Source organism: Schistocerca nitens, chromosome 4 (genome assembly GCF_023898315.1).
Source record: "Schistocerca nitens isolate TAMUIC-IGC-003100 chromosome 4, iqSchNite1.1, whole genome shotgun sequence".
In the NCBI taxonomy this organism is placed as follows: domain Eukaryota; kingdom Metazoa; phylum Arthropoda; class Insecta; order Orthoptera; family Acrididae; genus Schistocerca; species Schistocerca nitens.
This window is the reverse complement of record NC_064617.1, coordinates 591639123-591647580: the sequence shown is the minus strand read 5'-3', so window position 1 is coordinate 591647580 and position 8458 is coordinate 591639123.

The window sequence follows — 8458 nt, the reverse complement described above, 5'->3', positions numbered from 1 at the left end:
GTAGTTTAAATCAAGGGCCGGTAGCGTCTAAGGCTGTGGATTCGCATAGTAATCCCTTTTTGCACATGACTGCTGTTTGTCCTTGGCTACTTATCTTTATAATGCCTTATCCTGCGCGTTTTATTACCTTGGACATGACAACTTCCTAGACCAAAATATCGAGGTCTGTCCCTCTTAACAATGGCTGTAAGCAAAGGCAAGTGGTACTTCCTATTCTATTGACACTGAATGTACGCAGCTTATAAGACTGACGTGAGGCATGTATCACAATTTGCTTTGCGGGATATCTGCCAAACTGATGTGTTGAGCATTGGTAGAATCGCTCCATCCGCCATTGTTTCAGCCGCTACCTGGCATTCCATATGTGTTGCTTGTCTCTGTGAAATTGTGACCGTTTTCACTTGGTTCTCCGTTCTCTAACATCTGGTGTGCTTTATAATGTGTTGGGTTTTCTGGTGCGTTGTACCTTGCATTCTGTTGCCCTTGACTTTTTTTCGCTTTTGGATTAGACATTCGTTTTGTTTTACCCACTCTGATGAAAATCGTTTCGCTTGCACATGTTAAACTGTCAACAGATTGCGCCCTATGTGTGTCTTGCTCCTGGGAAGTGCTCCCTTCCAACAGAATCGCACCACTTTTCTCCAGTCATTTACTTCGGCTGCTTGTATCGTCGGACAAGATTACCTCTTCTTTTATGCCTTTTTTAAATTTTCGTCGTCTGTTACTACTGTCATTTCCCAGTGCTGGTTTCTGACATATATCGACGTGTTACTGTGTTTAATTTTGTGTCTCCAATGCTTCCGAATCAACCCTCTTAAAGATTTAATTTTTCAGAATACACTCTAGTGGGTGACGGCGGACTGTATGTGTCCCGAATCGTCTTTGATTGTGTTTCAGTTGCTTGACATGAGGTAGTTGGTAGTGAAATAGTTTGTCCTGCTATGGCCTTTAGGAGCCCCTGACGTGCTTTGTAATCAGTTTTCAGCGAAATTGACTTGTTCCCGACTCGCGTATCGGATTTGTGTATAACACGCACGCAGCTGTGAAATGACCAACTCATGCAAGCACGCTCTCGCCCCTCATAAATCGTTAAAGGTTTATGTCCTTGTACCTGCAGGTACGACAGAGCATGATCTGTTACTTCTATTCAAATTACACGCACCCCATTATCAGCGTTGTTGTTTGCCGCTTATCGTTGGTTATGTGGAACACTATTCCAGAAGGTTTTAAAATAGTACGTATTTCCAAGCGTACGTGAGTGACAGTGACTTTGCTGTCCCCTGCCTTTGTATTTCTGCGATGAACTGTGTCCTTGAATTCACTGATAACACGTTCACAAATTTCCTCTCCCACTGTTCGTGAAGTAAATTGAATTAGAGGAGAAATCTTGCTACAAAAGTAATACTTCATTTACCCGTAATGAATTTTTTCCCCTATTCAGAGGTCTGCAGCGGCTATTCTCGGTCACCCGTAACCAGTGGGTATTCCAGCTGAGAACTGCCTCCATACCCTCCTACACAACGATTCGAACGAGGTGGTAATGGATGAGCGTAGGGGAAACCTTTTCAACAAATAATGATGTTGTAGCATGATGGACTCAGGATGCATTTTGCAACTCACAGAGATTACTGCATCTAACAAAGAGAAAAAAGCCTTCACCAGAATAGTGCATGTATCTTCTCCTCGATGAGTGGATATAGACTAATGAGCTTACAACCTGGCACCTCCCCTCCTACCTCCCCTCCTCCCTGTCTAGTTAGGGATACCGCTCTTTCAAGCCTATTCTAACATGTCACTGATCATACACAGAGACGTCCATCCACTGGAGGCCCTCTATTTCTTGGCTGGTGTCGGGTTGATAACCATACTCTTTTGCAGGTCTGCAACTCTACCATCCCGTAGGTAAGGCATCTTGTAAAGAAAACGCAGTTTCGCTGTTTCATGTGCTGGGTTCCAAAGCTGGTGCCTCACGCTCTCTCTCCCTCACTCCAGCAACACCGAATGCATCGCCAGTGATGGGGTTGTCGTGAGGCAGTTTCTAGCACGCATATGAGAGGTGGACCCTGCTGCGCTATGAGAGAGATACATCGACATCTACATCTACATCAAACTCCGCAAGCCACCTAATGGTGTGTGGTGGAGGGTACTTTCGGTATCACTATCTGATCCCCCCCACTCTGTTCCACTCGCGAATAGCGCATGGAAAGAATTATTGTAGGGAGGCCTCTGTATTGGCTCTAATTTCTCGAATATTCTCCACGTGATCAATACGTAAGATGTATGTGGGGGGGGGGGAAGTAATATGTTGTCCGACTCCTCCTGAAAAGTGCTGTCCCGAAATTTCAATAGTAAATCTCTCCGTGATGCACAACGCCTCTCTTGTAACGTCTGGCAGTGGAGTTTGTTTAGCATCTTCGTAGCGCTCTCTCGCCAGCTAAACGATCACGTGACAAAAAGCGACGCTCTTCGCTGAATCTTCTCTATCTCGTCTATCAGTCCTACCTGATAAGGATCCCAGATAGATGAACAATACTCGGGCTAAAAAGCGCCTTATAAGTCACTTCTTTCGTGGATGAGTTACATTTCCTTAAGATTATTCCGATGAATCTGAGTCTGGTGTCTGCTTTTCCCAGAATGTGTTTTATATGGCCATTCCACCGAAGGTCGCTCTGGGTAGTTACGCCTGGATATTTTACGGTAGACGCTGTCTCCAGCTGTTTGTCATCAATAGTGTAGCTGTACAGTAGTGGATTTCTTTTACTATGTAAGCGCAATATGTTACATTTATTTACGTTCAGGGGCAACTGTCAGAGTCTGCATCATTCATCGGTTCTCTGCAGGGCGTTCTGCAAATTCTGACTGTCTTCTGGCGTTGCTACTTTGATATAGGTAACTACATCATCAGCGAATAACCTTAAAGAGCACCTGATGCTCTCTACTAGATCGATAGTGTTCGATTCACATTGCGCCACATATGGGAATATTATTAGTTGTGGATCCAGCTCATATCACATCCCTCGTATAGTCGATAGGTTGGATCCATAGACCTAAGAATTCCCAGATAATAAAGTATTCACCCTCGCATAAGATCGCAGGCAGCGTCCTTAGCGCGGATCTACCTTCAGTAAGTCTGGGAATAATGTGTTGGATGGATTCAGCATGTTGTACTTCCAGGAATATTGTTCATACTGGATCCAGCAACCGGTAATACTTTTTCTGGGGGCAGATCCACATACACAAAAGCTGAACTAGCGGATGGGATGGGTCCATTTGCATAATAAATCCCAAGTAATTTTGAGAATACATCCACCTCACCGTAAGGTCAGCACGTTACATTCTCCTACATTAAGTTGGACCCTACCACCCCAGGCCACGCGTTCAGTGTTGGTGGATTGAGGGACAGAGGACGTTGGGTCCCCTTCTGCGAACCCACCTCATGAAATAGCTTAATTGTGTTGTGTTTACAACAGAATAACGTCAGCTCTATAACTCCAAACAGTGACCATTATTCTTGTGTTTCATCGACAGACTTAAGATACCCTGGCTGGACTGTGGGAATGTATCAGCATTGGATGGTATAAACAGAAATAGCAGACCACGGCTGGTAAGTAATAAAAGCATATACTTGTGGAAAATCGAGGCAACAGCTGCAGGAAAAAACAGCTCTGTACACAGATCATCTCACTGTTACGTCTCCCTACACTTTTCAATGGGATTCAGGTCAATAGTTAGAACTGTTTCTAGACTTTGTGTTTACATCAACTTCGCCGCTAGTTAGGTTTACAGACTCGCTCTCACGCTCTCTGATACATCGGAGTAAGACAATGAGTTGTATCCAAACTTCGAGTTTCCATTATCTCCTAAACATGCAGTACTTGTAGAGTTTGATATAACTTTGAAACGAGATTTACTGTTCTCTCACCCATCTAGTTCGATTACCTCCATGCTTCTCCCATCAGAAACGCATACGTAAAGATCATCAGAAACAGGGAAATTCTTAGGATTTTTCAGTGTGTTCACGAATATTACCCGTATAACATGAAGTCGCTCCTCTATATGTTCGCAACCTGAGCGTATACATATCGAAAACACCGTGGAAAAATGAGATAAAATTGCTAAAATTACACAAATTGCCGGAAAATACGAAGAAATTGGGTGAGTGCTTACGTGTGCGCTTGGTGCAGGAAAATTCGTATACATGGGAATGATTGTGTGACAAGAAGAGCGACACGAGAAAGAACCTGGGAAAGAGTAATTTATCGTGGAAAGCGATAAAAAGACTGGAATAGACTGTTTGAAGTAGTTGATCACCAAATGTAGGGTAGTACATTTATTTATGTAGCATCAAAAGCCCAATAAAGTGCCACTACGATAAACTTTAAGTCCTCCTTAGCTACAGAGCATTGCATTACCATCTTGGGGTCAGTAATAAACAATTACAGAACGGATCGAGTGTATGACACTGTGCAAGACTGTTTAAATGCTTTAATCTCAAACAGTATTTAGAATGAGTGTTTACAATCCGCTTACCTGTCCTCAATACCAAGCACAAGTATGCCGTGTCAGATAACAAATACTTTACAGAACGGTTGCTGTATGTCTTTTAAATACATTCTGAAGCATTTCTACTGAGGTAATAGTAATAAATCCTAGTTGACTGCTGTCTTGTATTTTTTCTTAGAAAAGAGAATGATCTATCTCCAAACAGACGTGGGTCTGCTGTAAAGGATGATAGAAGAAGATGGAGTAATCGGTTACAAGAGGTTCTTGAGAGAAGGAGATGTTGTGGCTAGTCATTTATAGCACAGTTAACCATTTTCTTTCCGTTGTTCTCTCAGGCTGCTACATTTGACTTTCTATAATTGACTTTTTTTTAACGTGAGTGCGACTCATATACTCGTACAACTGAGTATTCAGGATGTGACTTAGAGCACCGCCTACCTGCAGTTGTTAACACCAAACCTCCTCATGCCACAGCCGCCAAAGGAATTCCAATGCAAGTGTCATAAATTATGTACACCAAACTATGGAAAATCTATTCCGGTACGCTCCTCTGGACAAACGACAATGTATGCCGAGTAATCAACTTCCCTGCCACATCTTGCATATAAATCAAGTCTTCAGTTTCAAAATTGCAGTGATTCTATGTCAGTGGTATGGGTTTGTGAGGTACTTCAAACTCTGGGTATACATTTGCTTGACAGTTATTGTGTGTGGAAGTCACTGTGTTCTGTCCATGGAGTTAGTGCAGAATGGTGTGTAATTTCACATGTCAAACACTGTTGCTATTCCTCTGTTTTCTCATAAGATTCCGTTGTTTCATGCATTTTCCTTTGCGGACGATAACTTGTAAGACTATATATAAATTTAAAGATGAGGGGAGGTGGGAGTGGGGGAGAAGGTGGGCGAAGAAAGGAAAGGGAAGGGATGGGATTACTCATGACAGCTGCATCGAGACATTACGCGGAATCAGCGGCGGCGAGTGAAAATGTGTACCGGATCAGGATTGGAACCCAAGATCCCCTGCTTACTATACATGTGCGGTAACCACTGCGCCATCCGGTACATAGTGTTGTCGCAACTGTGCGAACTATCTCGACACGCTTCAGTGCCGACCTAATCTCCCAATGAGCCCCACCCACCTGCTGTCCCTCCCGGTTTCCTACGTGTTCGCAACACTGAGATTCCCACATGTGGTCTGACGTACATCCGTACTGAAGAAGCTGAATCCATCTAGGAGAATCAGTTAAATGAGTCCATGGTGTATGTTATTTCATGCATGTCCAAACGAACAGACCCCACCCATACGTAAAATTCATTCGCCTAGATGGGCTTTGGATGCACCTTCTTCAGTCCGAAGCACAACTACGTCCAACCTCCTGAGTGAATTTCAGAGTAGCGAGCGTGGAGGAAATGGACAGGACTACGGATGCATGGTGCTCAGTGGGAGAGTGGTCAGGCTGTGAGGCATGCTGAGACAGGCTGCTCACTTGCGATAACACAGTGACCAGATGGTGGAGTGGTTAACGCACCTGTCTGGTAAGCAGGAGATCTTGGGTCCGGATACTGGTCTGGTACACAATGTCACTCTCCGCCGCTGACTTCGCGTAAAGCCTCAATGCAGCTGACGTCAGTAATCCCTTCTATTTCCTTTCCTTTCTCCTTCCTCCGTTCCACCTTGAATTTACACATAATGTCTCACAATTGCAGATTCCACATGGTGTCTGTTCTTTTGGATATGTCCGAAAGAACAGACACCACGCATGCATATAATTTATATGATTAATGCGAAAGTAGCATAGTTTCCAAACCGTAATCTAACGTAGCAGAGGGCACTGTACACTTCTGAAAAAAAATGGCTCTGAGCACTATGGGACTTAACATCTGAGGTCATCAGTCCCCTAGAACTTAAAACTACTTAACCTAACTAACCTAAGGACATCACACACATCTATGCGCAAGGCAGGATTTTAACTTGCGACAGTAGCGGTCGCGTGGTTCCAGACTGAAGCGTCGAGAACCGCTCGGCCACACCGGTCGGCTACACTTCTGAATCATATAGAGATGTAAAGAGTAGTAGTTTTACCATTTTAAAGTATGTCATCATTGTGAGTGGGATAGAAAAGTTCCAAGGGGTGTGTATGTTAGATGTTGGAAACATATTTCTTGTTTTGGTGTATTTAAGGCGTTGCATTGCAACACTAATTTATTGAATACAATACAGCTTTAACATTTTAGATCATTTGAATGCAGAACAGTGTGGTCTTAGGAATGTATGTTTATATTCTACAATCGTTTCTCTCTTTTTAACAACTTTTTGGTATGGAATCAACAACACTCTACAACTGATAGCACGAGCGATCTGCATAAAATGTTCCAAACTCCTTAAATCTGGGGCTCCATAATGGATAAACCATACGTTTCTTCTTCTTCTTAACTGTCTGTTATATCTACTGTACACCAATAAGGAGTGCTCATCTCCTCAGCGTGCGAGAATCTAGAGTACTCGTGTAATTGGACAAGGGACGGCAGTAAGACTGGAACCGAACAGTTTTCACAGAACTTCAGTTGCAGTATTCTAATGAGAATACCGATCTATATCACTAGCAGCGGGGAGTACAAGTTTTGGAATACGTGTTATACTCTCTGCGAAAACAAAATATCGAAGTGTATTGTTTACGTGGAACTCAGTTCGTTCCTTTCCTTCATTAGATTTTCAACGTAGCGGGATAGTGCTCTCTCACTTCTGGTCAGTTCCAAATTAAATTGGAGACAATGTTACAGGGAGGATAGGTTGAAGACAGACGAAGACTTACGAGATGCATAGAGAGATACCACTAGAGTTGTGTTCAAGATCGATAACCGATAGGTTCAACCAAAACCCAGCTCGTTTGAAATAGAGGGGAGAGTGATGCTATGGATATGGTTCGAGTCTTGGGTGGTAATCATTCAAGGTGTTAGTGAATCTTTCGATGTCAGACTTTATAATATGAAAGCGAGAATACTTTCTCACTCTCATCCACACAGGGAGAGATGGCCAATCGTAACAAAATCTCACCAAATTTATAAAGTATTGCTGCCAAGCAACGTATTTTTAGATCTCCTCTCCCCTTCTGGCTGTTTTCCACACTATGAAACAGCATTTGTATCACGTGATAGGGGCAGTATAACACGGTTCTAGGTATGTCCATGCGTGGTGTCGTGTAGTCGTCGAGAATAGTGGTTTGTAACTCGAGTAATTTGGAAAAATGCGCCCAAATTACGTAAATGATCGTGAATTTGCGACAATTGATGGAAAATACGTAAAACAGGAAAATACGACAAAAAGGATCATAACAGAGATCCGACCTCGGCTGTTTGCTCATCCGACATCGGCAAAAATACCCTACCGCGAGTTCACAATTTACTCAGTTCGATGTTACGAAATGATGAGAAGGGGGTGGGGGGGGGGGGGGTGGGGGGAATGCGAGTTGTAGTTTTCTGACGTGTGAAAAATTCCTGTGTTTTCTTGTCCCAACACGTGCATAAATTAGCGTGGAAGTCGCGGATCTGCATTGATATTTTGGAAGTGCATGGAAATTTACTTACAAAATTCCACAGAAAACTAATTTAGGATGCTCCGAGGCTAGGAGAGAATGCAGACTACAGGAGACTGCTGGAAGCGGCTGATGGCAGCGAGGGTGGTCAGCTACTTTGTTCTTGTTCTAGGGATCGGCATTTCGTAGCGATACGTTTGATTTCTCCATTGCTGAAACAGTATATCTTTGAAAAACCAACATCGACCTATCCAGAGCATCACCAGCTGATGGAACTGAAGGGACGTTAAACACTTTCCCCTACCAGCACCGAGCGAGGTGGCGCAGTGGCTAGCACACTGGACTCGCATTCGGGAGGACGACGGTTCAATCCCGCGTCCGGCCATCCTGATTTAGGTTTTCCGTGATTTCCCTAAATCGCT